General features: G+C 41.4%; 1 protein-coding gene and 1 pseudogene across 1 annotated transcript in view; both read right to left on the reverse strand.

Annotated features, from left to right (window-relative positions):
• Positions 1-17,313, reverse strand: part of PAK5 (p21 (RAC1) activated kinase 5) — a 208,306-nt gene extending 190,993 nt beyond the window's left edge. Inside the window, exon 1 of the mRNA XM_023737566.1 lies at positions 17,304-17,313. The gene's annotated coding sequence lies outside the window, so the exon portion shown is untranslated. The remainder of the gene's footprint in view (positions 1-17,303) is intronic.
• LOC101352732 (ferritin heavy chain pseudogene) lies at positions 9,191-9,765 on the reverse strand (annotated as a pseudogene).
• Positions 17,314-22,233: the final 4,920 nt, after the last annotated feature.

The following is a 22,233-nucleotide window of genomic DNA, read 5'->3' on the forward strand; positions in this document are numbered from 1 at the left end:
GAGAGCAGGGCTCTTGCTCACAGGCTGTGAAGATCAACGAATCCCAAGATCAGCAGGTAAGCTGCTAGCTCAAGTCCCAAGAACTGGAGGTCAGATGAATAGGAGGCAGCTGCAGGATCCAGAGCAGGCAAAAGACAGAACATCCACTTACATTCGGATGCAGGCCACATGCCCAAGGAAACTACCTTTCAACTGATTGGCTACTTACAGCAGATTCCATCATGGGGGTGATCACATATAAACAGTGAGAATCATGGCACAGCCAAGTAGACACACAATCTTAACCATCATATCTGCAAGTTTTTTTTTAACATGCAGAGACTAGGATGCTGCAAGAGGACGATATCAGATTAGCGTACACAGAAGTAATGCTCCACAAAGTGACACTCCTTCAAGCTTGGTAAGTTTTACAGAAAACTCTAAATTTCTCTGATAGCTACATGAAATTGTGTATTTCACAGGTAGAGAATGAGGAGGACTGGAAGAAACTGGAATATCCCACCACATGGGAATCAGAATGCCTTCACCTATACACAGGTGCATTTAAGAGGGAGCTACCCCATGTTGTTGACAGATGTGGAGGACTGGCTTTCAAGCACCCAGTTTCCTCACACCTGGGCAAACAGGAATACTTGAGAACCATCTCAGATTATTCAGAGGTCATCCCTGAGCTATACAATCAGAAACTTAATGTACCATCCATTGTTAGCTATTTATTTACTTTTTAAATGCACATGTTGTTTTGTTGTTGTGTTAGGTGCTGTGAAGTCAGTTCTGACTCATAGAGACCCTATGTACAACAGAACGAAGCACTGCCTGGTCCTGCGCCATCCTCATAATCATTGCTATGTTTGAGCCCAGTGTTGCAGCCACTGTGTCAATCCATCTCGTTGAGGGTCTTCCTCTTTTTTTGCTGACCCTCTACTTTACCAAGCATGATGTCCTTCTCCAGGGACTGATCCCTCCTGATAACATGTCCAAAGTACATGAGACGAAGTCTCACCATCCTAGCTTCTAAGGAGCATTCTGGTTGTACTGTTTCCAAGACAGATTTGTTCGCTCTTCTGGCAGTCCATGGTATAGTCAATATTCCTCGCCAACACCATAATTCAAAGGCATTAATTCTCTTCGGTCTTCCTGATTCATTGTCCAGCTTTCACATGCATATGAGGCAACTGAAAATACCATGGCTTGGGTCATGTGCACCTTAGTCCTCAAAGTGACATCTTTGGTTCTTAACACTTTAAAGACTTCTTTTGCAGCAGATCTGCCCAATACATATGTCATTTGATTTCTTCACTGCTGCTTCCATGGGTGTTGACTGTGGATCCAAGTAAAATGAAATCTTTGACAACTTCAGTCTCTTCTCTGTTTATCATGATGTTGCTTATTGGTCCAGTTGTGAGGATTTTTGTTTTCTTTATGTTAAGGTATAATCCATACTGAAGGACTTGAAGCACTTAATGCACACAGAGTGCAGAAATCTTACCTCTAGAGTTTGATGAAATGCTTCATATATTTACTCCTATATAACCACCACCTGGATCATAAGACAGACCATCCCCAGCACCCTAGAAGGCTACTTCGTGCCCTCTGGAGTTCTATCGCCATAAATTAATTTTTCGAGTTATATAACCATATATTAGTTTTGCTTGTCATTGAACTCAACATAAATCACACACACATAATTTTATGTGTCTGGTTTCTTTCATGCAACACAGTGTCTGCAGGATTCATCCATGCTGTCATGTGTCTCGATAGTACATTGCTGCATTATATTCCATTGAATTAATAAATCAAGATCTATGTGTCATCTTTCTGTTGTTGAGCATTTGCCTTATTTCCAGTTTTGGACTATTATATCTGTTATGAACATATCTTTTTGTGGACATATACACTAATTTCCCTTGGACAAATACGCCTAGGAGTGAGTTTGCTGGGTGATAGAGCAGGCCTGTGTTTAGCTTTAGTAGATACTGTATCTCCTACGATTTTTAAAAAAATTGTGACTAAAAAGATATATAATAAAACATTGGCCACTTGAACATTTTTACATGTACATTTCAATGAAATTAATTATGTTCATCATGTTGTGCTACCATCATCACTATCCATTTCCAAATTTTTCTATCACCCTTAACAGAAACTCAGTGCCCCATAAGCAAGAACTCCCCCTCCTCCATCGCTCCTACCCTAGATAACCACTAAGAAACTCCATTCTTTATACACTTGCCTATCCTAGATAATTCATATAAGCAAGATCATACAATATTTGCCCTTTATGACTGACTTATTTCACTTAGCACAACGTTTTCAAGGTTCATCCATTTTGTAGCACGTATCAGAACTTCCTGTAGGCTTTTAACTTTTACTAGGGGAAAAATTCCCAAACAAACAAACAAGCAAACAAAAATAAACAGGACAGAAAAGTTATTTTCCTTGACGCAAAATCAGCAAATTGCCACACAGATAGGATTTACTTCTCAAAACTCATCAGTCTCAAGCTACACGCTGGCTCACTTGAACTTGTCTGCTGGCTAGATTTAGCCTGTAGGTTGCCTACAAACATGCTTTGTTTCCCTACACAATCAGATTCTTTGTTTTTTGTGTATTTTTATTTTTAATAAACTAGGGTTTAAAATTGGGAGATTCCACAGAAGAAAACTCCAGCTTTCAAGACTCTCTTGAAAAAGGGGACTATCTGGTAGACCTGAGGCCACGCTCCCCAGATCAGTAACAGACTGGAGTTAAGGAGGAGCTGCTGCATTTAGACTAGCACAGGCTCTCCTTTCTACACAGCTCTCACCACTGCCTAGTGGTCCACCCACTGCCTGGTCTCCACAGGCTTAAGAACCCCGCTCCACCCTATGACCAAGTCCATTCACATTTCTCTGATTTAGAGTACAGAGATCTGGCGATTCCTGTTTAAAATCTGTCTTAACATGTCAAACTTTGAAATGTGCAGAAATCTTTCTACCATGTATTATATATTAGCCTGTTTCCAAGAAAAGGCTGAAATAAGAGGGATAGGTCAGTAGATGTCGAAGTATATGTCAAATGTGTGTGTTAAATGAGTAAAAGGGAGTGTGTGGAGCGGGGAGCTGGCTGAGATTGCTCCTTCAAACTAGAGAAACTTCACTCAGGATATGAGCCTACAGGCCCGGTCTTCTGATCAACACTGAATAACTATGCGGACAGGATATTTGGCCAGTGATGAGAAAAACAGCCCCTCTTACTCCTTCGATTAAAGATTTCCTGGACCAAACTGAGTTCTATTATGATTAGGGCCCTGGAGACCTGCTAATTGCTTTTAGTCATTTTCATGCTGTTAAAGATGTGAGGAAGGAGCCAAAGTTATTTCATTTTTGGTAGCATGCAGGCTAGATAATGTGAAGCATCTGTCTGCTAAAGTAAAACTATATCTGGATACATTAAAAACATGATAAATTTTGCTAGGCTTTCTAGATAGTAAAGGAAATATTTGAGCCTTCCTCACCACCACCAAAAAAAAAAAGAGACAGAGAAATGAAGCCAGAGAACTTCCATGGGAGTCAACTAATGAAAAAGGCTGGGTAGCCCTGAGGGAACATGGCACACTAACAACACTGATCTGAAGACCAAGCCTTCCACCCTTAGCAAGGCAAGATAAGGCAGTTAAACCTGAGAGTCAGACCCTAGAGTGGAATCACGCAAGAGGGCTAAAGTGGTTCCTGACTCTAGAGAAAGCAATACAGGAAATATAGGAAAACACCTTCAATTTAGGTCCAAAGGATTCCCATGTATTAACGTCAATACTCAAACATTACCAATCACGCAAGAAGAAATACCGCCAAGAATAACAGTTAAAGAAATAACAAACAACTGGTTTTCTGCACCCATTGTACTTCATGAATTAGAATTTCCAGATAAATATGTATAAAATGTAAACCAAAAACCCAAACCCGCTGTCAATTCCGACTCATAGCGACCCTATGGGACAGAGTAGGACTGCCCCATAGGGTTTCCAAGGAGTGGCTGGTGGATTCAAACTGCTGATCTTTTGGTTAGCAGCTGAGCTCTTAACCACTGTGCCACCAGGGCTCCAAAATGTAAACATAAAATTAAAAATAGAATAAAAATTAGAATAAGCCTATGGTCATAGCTATGACATCTGTGAACTGACTAGATGTGGAAACTTGGTAAGGAACTACAATGTTCCATGGTTCATGAGATTTGATTTTTTTTTTTTTTCCTGATTATCCAAATTAAGCAGCATCCCAGACATCTGTTCAACTGTTTCGGCCCAAAGAATGCCAGAATGTATTAGCCACCGTCAGATCCCTGTGGTTCAAGGAACCTTGACTGGCAGTTTCACTTGCTACCCATTATGCCAGTTAAGTTCACCTTGCTTCTAAAGGTGAGTGCTGCTACTCTGCTTCTGTTATTCTGGGTCCCATCATCTCATTGATATTAGGAAGCTCGGTTCTTTGACAGCTTCACCAAACATCAACCCAAGCCCATGGCTGACAGACTTAACCAAGCCTTTCAAAGTTGCCACACCTCTCATCAGAGAATACCTTATTGTCTTGATGAAAGTAGTGTTCTCTGGGTCCTCTTTAGAAACACGGTAAAATGATAGACTCTTGGGTTATACCTAAATCCATTCTAACATCCATTCTAACATCTCTCCTCCCTGAGCTGTCTGACTCTTCTATCAACACCAGGCCAAAGAAGTTGCGGAATTTCCTCCTCACTCATTAAAGGCCATCATAGCATATATGCTTCAAAGAACCATCTCAGAAAAATATCAAGATTAGCTCCAAGTGTCCTTGACAAAAAATTGAATCTGAAGTTATGAGTGAGTGCCCCTATCTCAATGAATCCTTCCCCCATCCAACTTTTTGTTTTAAATAATATTTTATTGTGTTTTCCGTGAAAGTTTACACAGCAAATTAAGTTCTCATTTGACAATTTCTATACAAATTGTTCAGTGACATTAGTTACATTTTTTCACAGTGTGTCAATATTCTCTTTAATTGCATTCTGGTTGTTGCATTTCCAGTGTTCTAGTTTCCCTGTCCCCTTATCTTCTCATTTTTTCTTTAGAGTAATTGTTGAAATTGTTGACTTTTTTAGTCTCATATAGATGTATTTTTAACGGGTATACCCCCATCCAGCTTTATATTGCAGCCTCACTCTAACACACTCAAGGTCTACTCCCACGTGGGTCTCCTTGGTTCTGATGGTACACATTAGCCAGATACTTTAATTTTTCAGTGTGTAGGTTATTTCTTCCTGGAGAAGGGTGGTATGATGGTTAAGACTGTGTGTCAACTTGGCTGGGCCATGATTCTTAATGTTTATATGTGATCACCCCCATGATGGGATCTGCTGTGAGTAGCCAATAAGTTGAAACAGGGTTCCTTGGGCGTATGGCCTGCATCTGAATATAAGTGTACGTTCTGGCTTTTGCCCTCTCTGGATCCTGCAGCTGCCTCCTGTTCGTCTGACCTCAGGTTCTTGGGACTTGAGCTAGCAGCTTATCTGCCGATCTCGGGATTTGTCAATCTTCACAGCCTGTGAGCAAGAGCCCTGCTCTCTGACCTGCCAATCTTGGGTTTACCAGCCCCTGCGGCTACATGAATCAGGAGAAGCCTCTATCTTGATCCACGGACTTGGGATGTTCCAGCCTCTACAATCGTGTGGACATTTCCTTGATATAAATCTCTCTCTATATATATTTATATGCTTTACTGGTTTTGCTTCTCTAGAGAGCCCAGCCTAAGACAGTGGATACTTCTCTGTTTTGATCATACTCTATTAATCCCGTTGGAGGCATGAGGAGTGGCAGAAAAATAAATTAAGAAGAATAAGCATCATATTATGAGGCACCTGATTCAGGTGCAATCCTTGCACAACCATAGGACAGGGAGGATATTCTTCTCTATCAAGGGAGAAAGGATTATTTCTGCTTGCCAGGAAGGTTTGGGGAATTTAGGGGCTCAAGGCCTTCAAGCTCATCCACACAAAGGAACCCATCCCATATCTCGGCATCCTTATCAGGGTCTTGAGCTCGAAATAGGAGATCTTACAAAACTGTGCACTTGGTCTCCTTTGCATCTTTGCCAACCTTGTAGTCAAATGCTGGGCCTGAATTTCATCACAGTCTGCCCTACAACTGCCAGAGATAAATCTCCTTTAACACTGCGCCCTCTGGCTTACAGAGCAAGCCTTAGGTTGGCAATGAACTACCCTCAGCCTAAAATTTTCTTTTTGCAGGTCAGAACTAGCCACCCTACTCCACAATTTTTATGATTATAATGGCTCTAATGTTGATTGTGCGCTGCAGCTCTTTGATTTCCCAGTACTTTCCCCTCCACCCAAGCCTCATCCAAATTTACGACAGGTGAAAGCTTAAGTAATTGTTATGGTACTGCATGCCAGGGTTTATTTTCATCCCAATCTACAACAAAAAATGTGGTCCCTATTACTTTTAGATAGGTAGGTAATCCAACTCCAAAATCCCCTACACTGGGTATCCTTTCTAGAACTACTTGTTTTAGGTGAGCTTCCTTAGGAAGCTGACCCCAAGGCAAGGATTAAGCGCTAATGTTTTAATTGGTATATGCATCCCAAGGTTGGAGACAGAAGAAAAGGGAAGCGAGCAGGGAAGGATGGGAAGCAATACAAAGTGATATGTGACTGTATGGCCACTGCATCACCATGAACCATGAAGAAACACACAGCTTATCAGCCTAGCAAATGTATCCACTGGGTGACATGGGGCATCTCTGGATATACTGTACAGAGAGATATGCCTTGGATCAGTCCATCAGAGGGAGAAATGGAGAGTGAATGGTGCATGTATTTGCTTTGCCCTGGTCTCTCTTTTATCTCCCATAAGAGCAACCTGCTAAGGATCTAATTCAGTGGTTCTCAATTGGATATGATTTTGTCCCCTAGAAGGACATTCAGCTAGAGACATTTTTAAGTCTACAATCATTTCTTATTGTCATGACTAGGGGATGCTACTTGCATCTAGTGGGTAGAGGCCAAGGATGCTTCTAAACATAAATGTTCAGGGTAGCGCCCATAATAAAGATTTACTTGGTCAAAATGTCAATAGTGCCTCTGTTGAGAAACCCTGATCTAGGTGAGGACCTGAGATGGCGCATAAGATGGGTCTGACAGAACAACCCAACAGTAAAAAAGACAAAAGATATGAAAGGCATTTCACAGAAGAGGAAACACAAATGGAGAACAAAACATGAAAGGCTTTGAACCTCATTAGTAACCAGGGAAATCAAATCGTGGTAAGAAACCATTTCACACGCGATTGATTGGCAAAAATTAAGATATCGCAAGCACTGGGGAGGATGGGTCTCAAAGAGAATTCTCACATACTGCTGGTTGGGAGTGTAAGTTGCTACGATCACTCTGGAAAATAATTTAGTCTTACCTTGTAAGCCTAGACAGTCCTGGTTCTAGCGCTGAAAATGCTGCATCCTGCTGGTCACCTATTCTATCTTGTATCCTAGCAATCCACTCCTATGTATATTGCCCTGAAAAACTCTTGCACACATACCATGAGTCATATAAAAATGATATTATTCATAGTACAGAAAATTTAAACAACAGAAATGTCCATCCAGAGGAGAACTGATAAATAAACTATGGTATATAAACCCAATATAATATTATTTAACTGTGAAAATGAACTACTGTTACATTCAACAACATAGATAAATCTTAGAAACACAAATGTTGAATGAAATTAGCAAACATCCTGTAGATTATATGAGCATGAGACTATTATTATAACTCTCAAAAGGAAGCAAAAATTATAGGCATAGATAAATCATATTTGGTACAATTTTTTTTTAAGGAAAGGAACGGTATATACAAAATTTAGGATAGTGGTTACCTCTGGAGGTGAGGGGAGAAGAAGGAATGGGGAGGTGCCCTGTTCCCCAATGAAAAATTAATTAATTAATGAATTATTAGGCCACCAGAGAGTATTCATTCCCATTCTGTAACTTTGTTGTCAGCTTTAACTATGCTATTTACCTTGTTTTCGTTGGGTTATTTTTTGCTTATTTTACCTCTTTTAAAAATAATCTTTGTCTCAATTTTCAGAATTAGGGGGTACAGAATCATCGGCATTTGGGAAAGAAGAATGAATGTAATGCATTCTCCAACCCAACAAGGGTAGATATTTTGGTGTGGGGTTTTCCAAGTATGGGTCTTCCCAGCATCCGTTTCCGCAGTCAAGTTACAATTCTGCCTCCATGGATCTCGAGATGCTAATGTCAGCCTGTTAAGCCTCACACTAAAATTCAAGGCAGCTGGTGATTTGGGAGATTACCAGGCTTAAAACTGAGGCCCAGGAGAACAATGAAAGTACCAGGGTTTTGAACCAGTTCGTTCCAGTTTGAACCTCTGCTGAGAATTTGCATTTCCACCCCAGGTATACTGAATCAGAATCTACAGTTTAACAAGATCCCACAGGTGATTCTTATGTATAATAAATTTTGAGAACCACTGCTGTACTAGTGGTTCTCAGAAATGGTCCCTAACCAGCAGCATTAGCATCACCTGGGAGCTTTTAGAACAGCACATCTTAAGCAGGGCTTGGAGCCAGACTGCACCGGTTCGAAGCCCCGGAAAGTACTTAGTTTAGATTAAGATAGGGCTGCTGCAGGCATTCCCAGATTATGAACGAGTTCTGTTCCTAAAGCTGTCTTTACATCGAATTTGTACATAAATTGGAACAGTTAGGTCCAGTTCGTATCTAATGTCAGTCAAATGTTTGTCTTAGTATCTAGTATACCTTTCTATGCATAAAAAAATTAACAAAACACCTCCAGATGCACTAAAACATCTTTAACATAAAAATACAGTAATATAATGTTTTGATGTGCTGTTTCAAAGTAGTGCCTATTTGTTATTACAAACCATTGCATATACCTTCTCCACAGTTGAAGAGATACCTACAGGGCAAATGTTACCCAAAATACTCAGAAGATTCTGTTCTATAAAATCTTTTTTTTGCAGGGTGGTACCAAATTATTTGAAGGAATGGTACAAATGAAAGAACTTAAGGGGATGTTTGGTACAATTTATAGAAAAGGTAAAGGTAAATCCAACATGCAGACACTGTCTTGGTGACCATGAAGTCACCCCTGTGGCTATGGGGCAGCCAGGCTAAAGCTTAGCTCTCTCCATCACTGTCTCCCAGGGTGTGCTTGTCAAAGAGATACTCTCTGCGAGGCCAGATTCCAGGGCCCCCAGCTTGCCCAAGTTGGTTATCTAGTCACCAATTCTTCGATGGATTTCACCTGCTCATTTAGATAATGAGTCTCAATGAAGCAACCCAAATGAGGGTCATTCTTGTCAGTGGCCAGTTTGTGCAGTTCCAGTAGTGACTGATTCACGCCTGTTTCCAAGTGTAACACACACTCCATTGCATTTAGCCTGCTCTCCCAGTCAACATGGTCTGGCTTCCTTGAATCTTGAAGGAAGATTCCGCCACCTGCTTGGTTCTACAGCTCCATCAGTTTCTCAGCGTGTTTGTTCCCTCTCCTCCTGAGATTAGTAAAGAAAATACGTAGTAAAATTCTTCAAAGCCACATCATCGTGGTGGAAGTAGTAAAACATGGACAGGCAGACGCAGGATGCGTAGAGTTCCAGGTTGATCTGGCAGTTGATGGCAGCCTCGGAGTCCTGATTGTACTTCCGGTGCACCTGCTAGGAGGACGCGGTCGTCATGGCAGCGGTTGAGGAGAGGCGGCGGCTGCACCCCGCTGGAGCGGCGGCCGGGAACTTGGGGCGTCGGAGAGCGCTGCTGTGAGGAGGCTGGCCAGCACCGGTTCCGTTCAAACACTGTTGAAGCAGGAGACCACGGCAACTCTGTGAAGAACGTCTGTGTTCTATAAAATCCTTGAGACCAATTACTTTAGTGTAGACTCTGACTAAAAAAATCTATCTGGTATCACTGGTTGCATTTCTTCTGGATTTTGAGCCCTTCTCAGCTGAGGCAGGGAGGGTTGGGGGCCGGTAGGATGGTGCTGGGGCCAGAAGGTTCATTACCCCATCACCTCCTCACCAGACCTGTCAACCCCATGCACCAACTATGAGGCCCCTGCCTTGAGGTGCAAAGGAGAAAGTACCTCGTAGGACATGCTAAGAGGGAGCCTGGGGCCCAAGGGCTGGGAAGAAGCTTAGGGAAACCCAAGTCTGAAGTTCTCCATGGACCAGGAAACCATATGTACACACACAGGTCAAGAATCTAAGAATGCTCCCCTCTCCACTTCCAGCCATCAAAAGGCCAAGAATGGCTGCAATAGTGAAAACCCTCATGTGTAAGGAAGGGAAAACAGAAGCCCAGAGGTGCTGCGATGGCCCTGGGCTGCACAGCGTGCAAGGACCAGCCGGATGGGGTCGGGCAGGGCTGAGTAACGGGGTGCTATGGAGGCCTCGCCTTGTACCCAGCGCTGTGCACTGCCTGGTTGTACTCATCATAGAGGACGTCACCAGGCTCCCGGCTGCTGGCGGCCACCACCTGCAGGCCACACGCGAAGCGGAGCGGCGGTGCTTAGGGCACATGGACAGCTGGGCTGGACCTTTCCTAGTTCCGAGGCAGGCAGGCACACGTGGGCTCTCCGCTCGCTGCTGTGAGCTGCGGCTGGGTGCGCCATGTCGCAGGGGCCTGCCCGCCACCAGTGGCTGCCCAAGGACCCACATTGGCACCTGCACACTTGGGAAAGTGTAGCCCTTCGTGGGAGCCCGGGGGCACAAACACCAAGTCAGTTTTTTTCCTGCCCGGCTTTACGGGGGTTGGTTCATAACTACAGGTTGTAGGTAAGTCAGACATTGGAAACCTTGGGACTACCTGTATTTAATTTATCCAACTCAGTCTCAAGGTGAAGAGATTCATAAACTGAAAAATAATCACTTCATACATGCACCCCAACAGAAACATACATACACTGACCTCTATATAAATAAATCCTTAAGGTCAATGGGGAGTCCCTGTGTAGTGCAAATGGTTAATGCACTTGGCTGCTAACTGAAAGGCGGGAAGTTCACTCAGAGGCACCTCAGAAGAAAGGCCTGGTGATCTACTTCTGAAAACTCAACCATTGAAAACCCTGTGGAGTACAGATCTATTCTGACAGACATGGGGTTACTATGAGTCACATGGACTCAATGGCAACTGGTTTGGTTTTATGGCTATGAGGCCCAACTGCCTCACAGAGAGCCGCCCCAGAAACATGGCCTTGTGAGACTCTAAGAGCCTTCCTAAGAATTTTAGTTTGGGGCAATAAGCCAAATCCTTCACTAGTGTCCACAAAACTCCACTCACTATGCTTCACATGTTTATTGAAGGTGCATCATAGACAGAGTTTCTATCATGCAACCTGCATCATTCCCACATCTCCCTGAAGCCACAAACACAATCCTATGCTGAACAGTTCTTGCATTCAGGCGGACTCTCAACCTCATCCTTTTCTCCAAGGTTATTTCTTTCTTCTTTCCCCTCCCTCCCTCCCTCGCTGCCTTCTTCCCTCCCTCTCTGCTTCTCTTTCTTCTTCCCTTCCTCTCTTCCCTCCTTTTCGAGGCAAGCACAAATTCTACAAATACTCTTATGATTTTGTTAACCATATTGCTACAGCAATCTGTCCATCCAATCATCCATTTTTCTGTTGAACCAGCTTTGCTCATCTTCCCATTTGCTTATCATATTTTCATAAACATATTATTCTACCTGCAAATTATTATTCCTGTTCCCAGGGGTGGATCATCCAATAAGCGAGCTATGCACGGGCTTACTTACTAATTTGTAGTGCACAATTTCACCTGTTTTTCACCACATCAAAGCCTGCAGGAAATGATCCTTGGTGATGCAATGGTTGAGCGCTTGGCTGCGAACCAAAAGGTTGGTGTTTCAAGCTCACCCAGGGGCTCCAAGGGAGAAAAGACCTGGGGGTCTGCCCCCATAAAGATTACAGCGTAGGAAAGGCTATGGGTCAGCTCTACTCTGTCCTGTAGTGTCTCTCTGAGTCAGAATCAAGTTGACGGCACACAAGAACAATAGCCTGCTAGAGAATAAAAAACTACATGAAAGAGAACTGAGCTGGTTTAGCCACATCCAGCCAATTGCCAGATAAGTGAGTAATGCCACCTTAGACTATCTAGTCCCCAGCCAACCTGTCAACTGACTGCAGATGAATAAACAAACCTAGGTAAGATCAGCCAAGCATAGCCCAGATCAGCAGAGCTCACTCATAGACTCATAAACAATAACGCATGCATATTGTTTTAAATCACTGAGGGGGATATTTGTTATGCAGCAACAGCTAACTGATACACATCTTGTTTCTTCCTTGATTTTATTCAATAGCCACATCATACCCTCATTATAGCCCTTATGACAATAACATGTTTCCTTGTCTTTCTCTTCCACCAACATGTGAGTTCCTTGAAAGCAGGGGCAATTTTTGTTTTGTTAACCCTAAATCAAACCAGTGCCTGCAATAAATGGGTCACAGCAGTAATAAGGTACCTGATCTGGCTTCCTTCTATTCCTTATCTCACATCCCCACTCTTTGGGTATACTGGCATCACCTCCCAAATAAACACTGGTATCCAAATCCTTGTCTCATGGTGTGCTTCTGACCTAAGACACTATTATTCTTTCTGTTTTATTTTATCCTTATTGCTTCAGAATCCAAACACTTCTCCTAGAGGCGGCAGGGGGTGGGGGCAGAAGGAGGCACTTGCCTCCAGGCGCAAGTCTAAGGGGGCAACAGACAAGGAGTGTAATGATATTCCAAGGCACCACAAATATGAAAGGTGCTTGACTGAGGCAGCCGGACAAGAGGAGGACCCACTTCTGCTGACACATCACCACTATCAGTGTCTATTCATCTTGAAATTGGAATGGGGGCGCAACTTAGAGATTACCCCTGGGCGCTTGTTACCCTCACTATGCCCCTGACTTCTCCCAGACATTTTGACTTCAAGCTTGGCCTTTTAACAATATCTCCAGCTAATCAAAGAGTTGTATCCAGTCCAACGGACAACAAGACTGATCACAGAACGTGGTGTATCATCTTTAGGTCTTCTCTGGTTTTCATTATTGCTCAATTTTCCATGTGTACAGACATGTGTCACTTAACATCTATGATATGTTCCACAAAGTAGGACATTATGTAATTTGGGTGTTGTGCAAACACCATATTATATACTTAGTAAAGCTATATGGGATACCTTTTGTTTCACTTCCAAATTGATACTTCTCCTTTGCCTCTTGCTGCTGCTATCACAAGCACTGCTTTTGCTGCATTTCGGAGTCATGATGCATTTCATGATAATATTTTTGAAAGAAAATTGAGCAGAGAAATAATGCTACAACACTCAAGAGATGTGCGATACATGAGATTAGATGCTGCTGCCTACGAGTCGAAGCATACACTTTTATATGGTAAACTTTTATTTGTAAGTAGGGAAAGTTCACATTAAATTAACAATAGAAAGCCAGTAACACAGGTATTTATTATGACTATTAAGACATATGTATTATAGATTGTATATATACTATACCATCATATGCCTGGCAGCATGATCACTTTGTATACAAGAGACATGTGATACATGTGTTGCGTGCAGAAAGCTGTTACATCCCCTATGTCCCATTCTTCCATCGGGATTTCTAAATTCTATTAAACCTTATGGGACCATGGACATATATACAGTTGGATGTTGCCCAAACCGACACTATGCGGTTGATGACTGTATAGGGATAGAGTTACTTGCAGTTGTGGGGTAGCTCTCTGCTTATCTTAAAGGACATCGGAACCATAATATTGACTCTTTACCAAGACAAAGGTGAAATGTACTAGCTAGTGGTTTATAACGTGCTCCTTAAAGTCCAAAACTCGTCTGGAGGCATTTTGTACCAGCTTGTCTACGCTGTTTATTTAAACGGTATCGATTGATGGTTTGCACCTGGTCACAAAGCCTGTTTTTTTGCTAAGTGAGCTGTGGGGTGTAAAACACCCTTTAGTAATCTTGTGCTTTTGGCATCCTTGAGACCACGGTATCTTACCTGCATCTTGGTGGTTGAGGACCAGAAGATGAAGAGCATTCTTGCAACTGAAAAAGGACCCTGGAACTCTGCCTGGACATCTCAGGCCTCTCTGATGTTTGCTGGGCTTTCTTTTTCCTGCTGCACCACACTCTTTGCCTTTATTACAGCCTAACTCTGTGGAATCTCGTGAGTCCTTTCAATTATCTGACACTGTGCAGTTGCTGCACTGAGGTTGTTTTTGGGAGGGGTCTGGGGTGAGAAAGGAAGGGTTCCTACAGCACCCAAGTTTAAAACCATTTCAGAAAGTTGAGAATATTAGAAGGCAAGGCTCTGCATTTTGCTGAGCTCTTTAAAGATTGCTCAGCTGAGTTATCATAAATAATGACTCTGGACACAATTATGGGATTGATCCATGCTCCAACAGTGGCTGTTGGCTCTTGTAAACTTGGACCTACTTTCCCAGGTCATCACATCCATTCCTCATTCTCCCACTCTTCCATGTATCTCTGCACAATGCTCACATTCTCCATGACGTGAAGCCTTCACTCTGCAGAACTTTAGTTTCTCTGGGAAACACTGCTTACATTCATATATCTTCAACTTTCTGAAACACCAATTTTAAGCTGTATTTTAGTTTTTCTTCAACATTCATCTAGGAATAACCCAGCGTAAAAGTTTTAGTCCTGAAATCATACTTGATTGACCTAAACCACTAGTGCTCAAAAAACTCATATGTTTCTTATCTAGGAAGTGGCCTTTCACACAGGGTACTTCCCAGTGGCTTGGGCTACAATATTCTTAGAAGTCAGGAACCACTAGGAAGCAGGAGAGGAGTTGCAAAAGCTCAAGTCTCTGCGTGCTACAAGATAACCCACCTATCACATGAGATTTCAGGGTAGAATTTTCATTTCACAATTTGACACTAACCTCTTCTAAGTTTCAGAAGCGGTCCATAAACATATACATTGTAAGCAGTTTTTTGAAACACTGGAATAAATTACAATTTGACTACATCGCTGTAGTAAAGTCAATTGTGAATAATGGCAACCCCGTGTGTTACAGAATAGAACTATGCTACCTAGGGTTTTCTTGGCTATAATCCTTACGGAAGCTGATTTCTGGTTCTTTCTTCTGCGGCACTTCTAAGTGGGTTCGAACCACCAACCTTTAGATTAGTAAGGGATGGCGAACTGTTTACACCAACCAGGGACCTTACAATATGACTACTGTATATTAAAACACAAATGAACAGTACCCATACTCGTTGCCATCAAGTTGATTCCAACTCACAGTGATCCTACAGGACAGAGTAGAACTGCCCCATAGGGTTTCCAAGGAGTGGCTGGTGGATTTGAACTGCCAACCTTTTGGATAGGAGCTGAGCTTTTAAACACTGTGCCACCAGGGCTCCAAATGAACAGTATACCCTATATGTATGGAAATATAATTATATTTGGGGATTCATTTAGAGTAGAGGTGGTCATCTATTTTAATCTAGCTGAAGCAGACCCAAAATTTATTTCAAATCCATCCACTTTTTGCCATCCCAATGCCATGTCCCTAAACGAGCTCACCATAATCTCTTACTGGGAGTGGCAGCACTGTTTCCCACTATTACTGAACCCTCACGCCTATCAATAAAGCAGAACTGTCTTCTGAAAATACAAATTCTTTAACTTCTCTGCTAATGACTCTCCCATGGTTTCCCTCTGCAATGGAGTAAAATTAAGACATTGTCCCATGCCTAAAAAGCTCTCCAACTTCCTCTCCTACAGCATGCATCTATAAGTCCTCTTACAGCAATACAGACTTGCTTTCTGAGCCTTGAGCATACTGATGTGGATACTGCTTCCGGGCATGTGGAAGGTCCTGTCTTTAGGTCTTTACTCAGCTGGCTCCTTTCCATCATTCAACGCAGTTCCAATTTCTCTTAGTGGTCTGCTCTGACACCCATGCTAAAGTAGCCCCTCAGTCATCCCATATCACATTAACCTGTTCACCACATTCATACAGGTCCCTGGGTGGCACACACAGTTTGCACTTGGCTGGGAACCGAAAGGTTCCAACCCACCCAGCAGCACTGTCAAAGAAAATGCCTGGCGATCTCCTTTCGTAAAGATTCCAAGAAATCAAACCAAATCCATTGCCGTTGAGTCAACTCCGACATATAGTGACACTATAGGACAGAGTAGAACTGCCCCATAAGGTTTCCAAGGCTATATACAGAAGCCAACTGCCATATATTTCTCCCACAAAGCAGCTGGGGGCTTTGAACCAGCAACCTTTTGGTTAGCAGCCAAGCACTTTAACTACTACGCCACCAGGGCTCCCTTCCCTAAAGACTACAACCAAGAAAACCCTATGGAACAGCTCTATTCTGTAACACATGGGGTCACCGGGGTCAGAATCGACTCTGGCACAAGACAACCACAACAACCACGTTCCCAGGCATTAGCAACACCTGCCAGTTTCCTTTTCACTAATTTACTTACTGTCTCAGTTATTCAGTGCTGCTACGACAGAAATATCACAAGTGGATGGCTTTAACAAAGAGAAATTCATTCTCTCAGTCTAGGAGGCTAAAAGTCCAAATTCAGGTCGTCATCTCCAGGGGAAGGCTTTCTCTCTCTTTTGGTTCTGGACGAAGGTCCTTGTCATCAATCTTCCTGGGTTGAGGAGGAGCTTCTCAGCTCAGGGATCCCAGGTCCAAAGGACACACTATTCTCCTGGTATTACTTTCTTGGTGGTATGAGGTCCCCACGTCTCTCTGCTTGCTTCTGTCTTTTAAATCTCAAAAGAGATTGGCTTAAAACAAAACCTAATCTTGTAGATTGAGTCCTGCCTCTTTAACATAACTGCCTCTAATCCTGCCTCATTAACATCACAGAGATAGGATTTACAACAGATAGCATGATCACATCAGATGACAAAATGGTGGACAATCACAATACTGGGAATCACAGCCTGGTCAAGTTAACACGTATTTTTGGGGGACACAATTCAACCCATGACACTTACTTATCTCCTCCCACTAGAATGTCAATGCCTTCAAGAGCATAACCTTGGCTTTTTTTGTTCATCATTGTATCTCTAGTGCCTAGAACAGTTTGCAGGCACACAGACATCACCTAATGAATATTTGTTCAATAAACAAATACATTTTTCTCCTTTTTCAGTATTAAATTTAAATACTATTAAAAGAGCAAAACCATAGCATAATATATTCCCCTACCTTTTCTATGATGGCTGTGGGGAATTAAAGACTCCGAAGAAGTGTGGCTATTTCTGTTTTGCAACTTTTCATTGGAGTTCTTCAGTTTTCTTCATGTTCCTCAGTGTTCATTTTGGCAAGGGGTGGAAACATTTCGCCACAGTGTATTTCTGTAACAAAATGGTACCAACATGACTCAGAATCACAACCAACATTACACTCTGTTTAAACATAAAATACATAACCTCACTCACTTCACATTCTCCTACATGCTGTACATCATTTCTTTACTGGTTCTATCATTTTCTCAGGCATGCAGCTACTAATAGGTATATTATTACCTGGATACCCCCAGACAGTGTTGGTCCCCTTAGCACCTTGCTGTATGTGTGCCACAGCACTTCTTATACTCTGTGAAATCATTCCACTACGAGCCCATTTACCCAATAGATGGTGAGCCACGTGGGGCCAGGAATTGTGTCTTTGGTCCCTGAATCTTTTGCATATGCATACGAAACCTGGACAATGAGTAAGGAAGACCAAAGAAGAACTGATGCTTTTGAATTATTGTTTTGGTGAAGAATAGTGGATATAGCATGGACTGCCAGAAGAATGAACAAATCTGTCTTGGAAGACGTACAGCCAGAATGCTCCTTAGAAGGGAGGATGGCAAGACTTCTTCTCACATAATTTGGACACGGACATCATCATTGTCCTGGAGAAGGACATCATACTTGGTAAAGTAGACTTTCAGTGAAAAAGAGGAAAACCCTCAACAAGATGGACTGACACAGTGGCTGCATGAAACAATGGGCTCAAGTATAACAATAATTGCGAGGATGGCGCAGGACCAGGCAGCGTTTTGTTCTGTTATACATAGGGTTGCTATGGATCAGAACTGACTCAATAGCACCTAACAACAATATATACATTAGACTTCCTGAGTAGTGCAAATGGTTAACATGATCTGTTGCTAACCAAAAGGTGATCTTTTTTCCAAGAAATCAGCCATTGAAAACCCTCTGGAGCACGGTTCTTCTGACACCCATGGGGTCACCCTGAGTTACAGTTGACTTGACATCAACACCTTCTTTTAAGCTTTAATATAAATATTCTTGGAATTAAAGTTATATGAGTATCCTGCAAGTTCTTAACTTTGCTTCTGGGTCAGTACTGTATTGCCATTTACTTGAGTACATAATAAATAGTATTAATAGGCCAAAAGGGACTAAAAATAGATTTTGTGTCTTCATGAAAGGTCCATGAACTGAAAGCAATTATTCTCTCCTATTCTATTAACAATACAAATTCCAGAGCCCAGTTCTTTTCTTTTGCCTGGTGCTAATCATTTCTCATCAAGTTTTCAGGCAAGTCCAAAGAAAATTTTCCTGAAAATAACTATAGATTGATAGTCCACCCTGTCTGTTCCAGACAACACAAATTACTTGCAGAACATTGTCCTGTTTTTCTCATTGGATGATAATAAATACCTGGTTCTCTTTCATTAAATGCATCTGTTATCTGTAGGTATGCTATTATCACACTTAGGGGACTTGCATCTTCTGTATGAATGCCAGTACATTGTGACATAAACAATGGAGTAATCACACTTTAAGTATTTACTTTGTTGTGCATTTGAAAAATATTTAAGACCCCCTTAGGAATATAAATTTATATTTTCAAGCTGTTGTAAAGATATTCCAATTAAGTTTATTTCTCAATATTTTAAAATGGTGAATTTTAACCTTGATTTATTTGTAAATTGTGAAAAGTAATTTGTTCCTAGAATTACTTTCTCAAAAGCATGCCCTATGTTTTAAACTATCGTTGTTAAGACCAGTAGGACTTGCTGAAAAGCATTGCTGAGCATAGGTAACAAAACATTATAGAAGGATGGTTCTGGAAACCCAGTTCTCCTTATATGTTTTCATTTTGTTCAAGACTAGTTAAATTATATGTACAGATAATTTCCTCTTAGAATCTTGTGTTATTTTCTTCATATGTTTCCCAAAGTGTCAGAGGACAAGTCCCCTTATCAAGGAATGCAATTTCAGGGTTGCGATATTCACATGGGTCTACCAAATAAAAATAATTCAATATATTTTATATAAGTAATACCTTGATGTAGTAAATCGAAACTAATTAAATGCATCTTGTTTATTTTTACACTTAATATCACTATATCATGCTGTTTTAGTTATCTAGTGCTACTATAACAGAAATACCACAAGTGGATGGCTTTAACAAAGAGATATTTATTTCCTCACAGTATAGTAGGCTAAAAGTCCAGATTCAGGGCATAAGCTCCAGGGGAAGGCTTTCTGTCTCTATCAGCTCTGGAGAAAGGTCCTTCTCATCAATCTTCCCCTGGACTAGGAGCTTCTCCACTCAGGAACCAAGGGTCCAAAGGATGCACTCTGTTCCCAGCACTGCTTTCATGGTGGTATGAGGTCCCCCTGTCTCTCTGCTCGCTTCTCTCTTTTATATCCCAAAAGAAACCAGCTCAAGACACAATCCAATGCCTTAGATGGACTCCTGCCTCATCAACACAACCGCAGCCCAGCCTCTCTCATTAACATCACAGAACCAAAACCAAACTCCTTGCCATTGAGTTGATTCTGACTCACAGTGACCCAACAGGACAGAGTAGAAGTGCCCCACAAGGTTTCCAAGGAGTATCTGGTGGATTCAAACTGTTGACCTTTTGGTTAGCAGCCACAGTTCTTAACTACTACGCCACCAGGGTTGTATTTACAACACATAGGAAAATCACATCCTATGACAAAATGGTGAACAATCACACAATACAGGGAATCATAGCACAGCCAAACTGATACATACATTTTTGGGGGGACACAATTCAATCCATGACACATGGCTTCCATATAATTAACCAACATTTGCACTGAGTTTGTTTTGTAAGAATTAGTACTATTTTTAATTTCCTATTTATATTGCAAATAAGGAACCCTGGTGGTGCAGTAGTTAAACACTCAGCTGCTAACCGGGAGGTCAGTATTTTAAACCCACCAGCTCCTCTGTTGGAGAAAGATATGGCAGTCTACTTCCATAAAGATTACAGCTGTGGAAACTATGGGGGCAGTTCTAACCTGTCCTATGGAGTTGCTATGAGTCAGAATTGACTCAGTGGCAATGGTATATTGTGAATCACCAAATTAATCAAAGAAATATGATATTTCATAAACTTACTTTAATACATGCCCAAATCATCATAAGCGAACTCTCAAGTTTCTATCTCTTTAAGCATGCCAGTGAAGAAACTTTATCTATCTCTGATAAAGCTGTATTGCCATTACTGATTTATAAAAGTAAGCAGAATGTTCAGTAGACTATGTTCAGATAACAGCTATGACATTCTGAACTGCTGATAATATACATTTTAATATGAGGCACTGATGCCAATTAAACTTAATATTTGCATTTCCAACATTCAAGAGGAAAAGGTTGGCTTTGGCCTCAACTAACTAGCAGCACAATTTTTTTTGGAGTTTCTTTACTCATCTGAAAGATAGAGATGCATACCATTTTCTATAAAGAAGACAGGTTTTTAGGATAAAGTAAAAAGGGCATATGTAAATAACCCAGCCAAAAGTGAATATTTAAAAAATGCTAGGATTTATTTTTATGAAGTACAAAACCAACCCAAACAACACTTTAGATAACTGAATTTAGCTCTTAATACCAAAAAGGAGTGACCTGCCACCTGTGAAAAAACTGAAAGAAAAAAAAAAGTTCCAGCTCACCCTCATTTTGATTCACTAGCAAGAAAATTATCACTATGGTTGTGATATTGATATAAATGTGTGTTATAAAAATAGAAGTACACCATCGGAGCAGCGTAACTAAATTTTCTCATAAGTTTATGTTGCTTTTACATTTCATTTTCATAGATTCTTTGGTAATTTGGCCCCTCAATTTTGGACAGGTTGACAATCAGGTCCTGCTTTATATATGCATTAAAAAATATAAGAAACACATTAAAAATGGTACCAGACTATGAGCTGTGGATACATTACTGGGCTCACTGATAAACTGCTAAAAAAAAAAAAAAGAAAAAAAAAAATCCAAACTCTAAAATTCCATTTTATGTAAAATAGAACAAAAGGTTTATCATCAACTATACTATTACAAAAAGAGCCCTGATGGTACAACAGTTAAGTACTTGGCAGCTAACTGAAAGACTGGCGGTTCAAAGCCATCCAACACCTCCATGGGAAAAAGACCTGGAGATCTACTCTCGTAAAGACTGTTGTCATTGTTATTGTTGTTGGGTGCTGTCGAGTCAGTTCTGACTCATAGTGACATACAACACAACGAAACACTGCCTGGTCCTGCACCATACTCAAAATTATTGCTATGTTTGAGCCCACTGATGCAGCCACTGTGTCAATCCACCTCATTGAGGGTCTTCCTCTTTTCCACTGACCCTTTACCAAGCCTGATGCCCTCCTCCAGGGACTAGTCTCTCCTGATAACATGTCCAAAGTATGTGAGATGAAGTCTCTCTATTCTTACTTCTGAGAAGCATTCTGGCTGTACTTCTTCCAAGACAGATTTGTTCATTCGTCTGGTAGTCCATGGTATATTCTGTAGTCTTCGCCAATACATAGTTCAAAGGCATCAATTTTTTTTGGGTCTTCCTTATTTGTTGTTCAGCTTTTGCATGCATATGAGGTGACTGAAAATACCATGGCTTGGGTCAGAGGCACCTGAGTCCTCAAAGTGACATCTTTGCCTTTTAACACTTTAAAGAGGTCTTTTGCAGCAGATTTGCCTAATGCAATACGTCCTTTGATTTTTTTGACTGCAGCTTCCATGGGCATTGATTATGGATGCAAGAAAAATGAAATCCTTGACAAATTCAATATTTTCTCCATTTATCATGATGTTGCTTATTGGTCCAGTAGTGAGGATTTTTGTTTTCTTTATA

The sequence above is a fragment of the Trichechus manatus genome, unplaced genomic scaffold (genome assembly GCF_000243295.1).
Source record: "Trichechus manatus latirostris isolate Lorelei unplaced genomic scaffold, TriManLat1.0 scaffold00104, whole genome shotgun sequence".
Taxonomy (NCBI): Eukaryota; Metazoa; Chordata; class Mammalia; order Sirenia; family Trichechidae; genus Trichechus; species Trichechus manatus.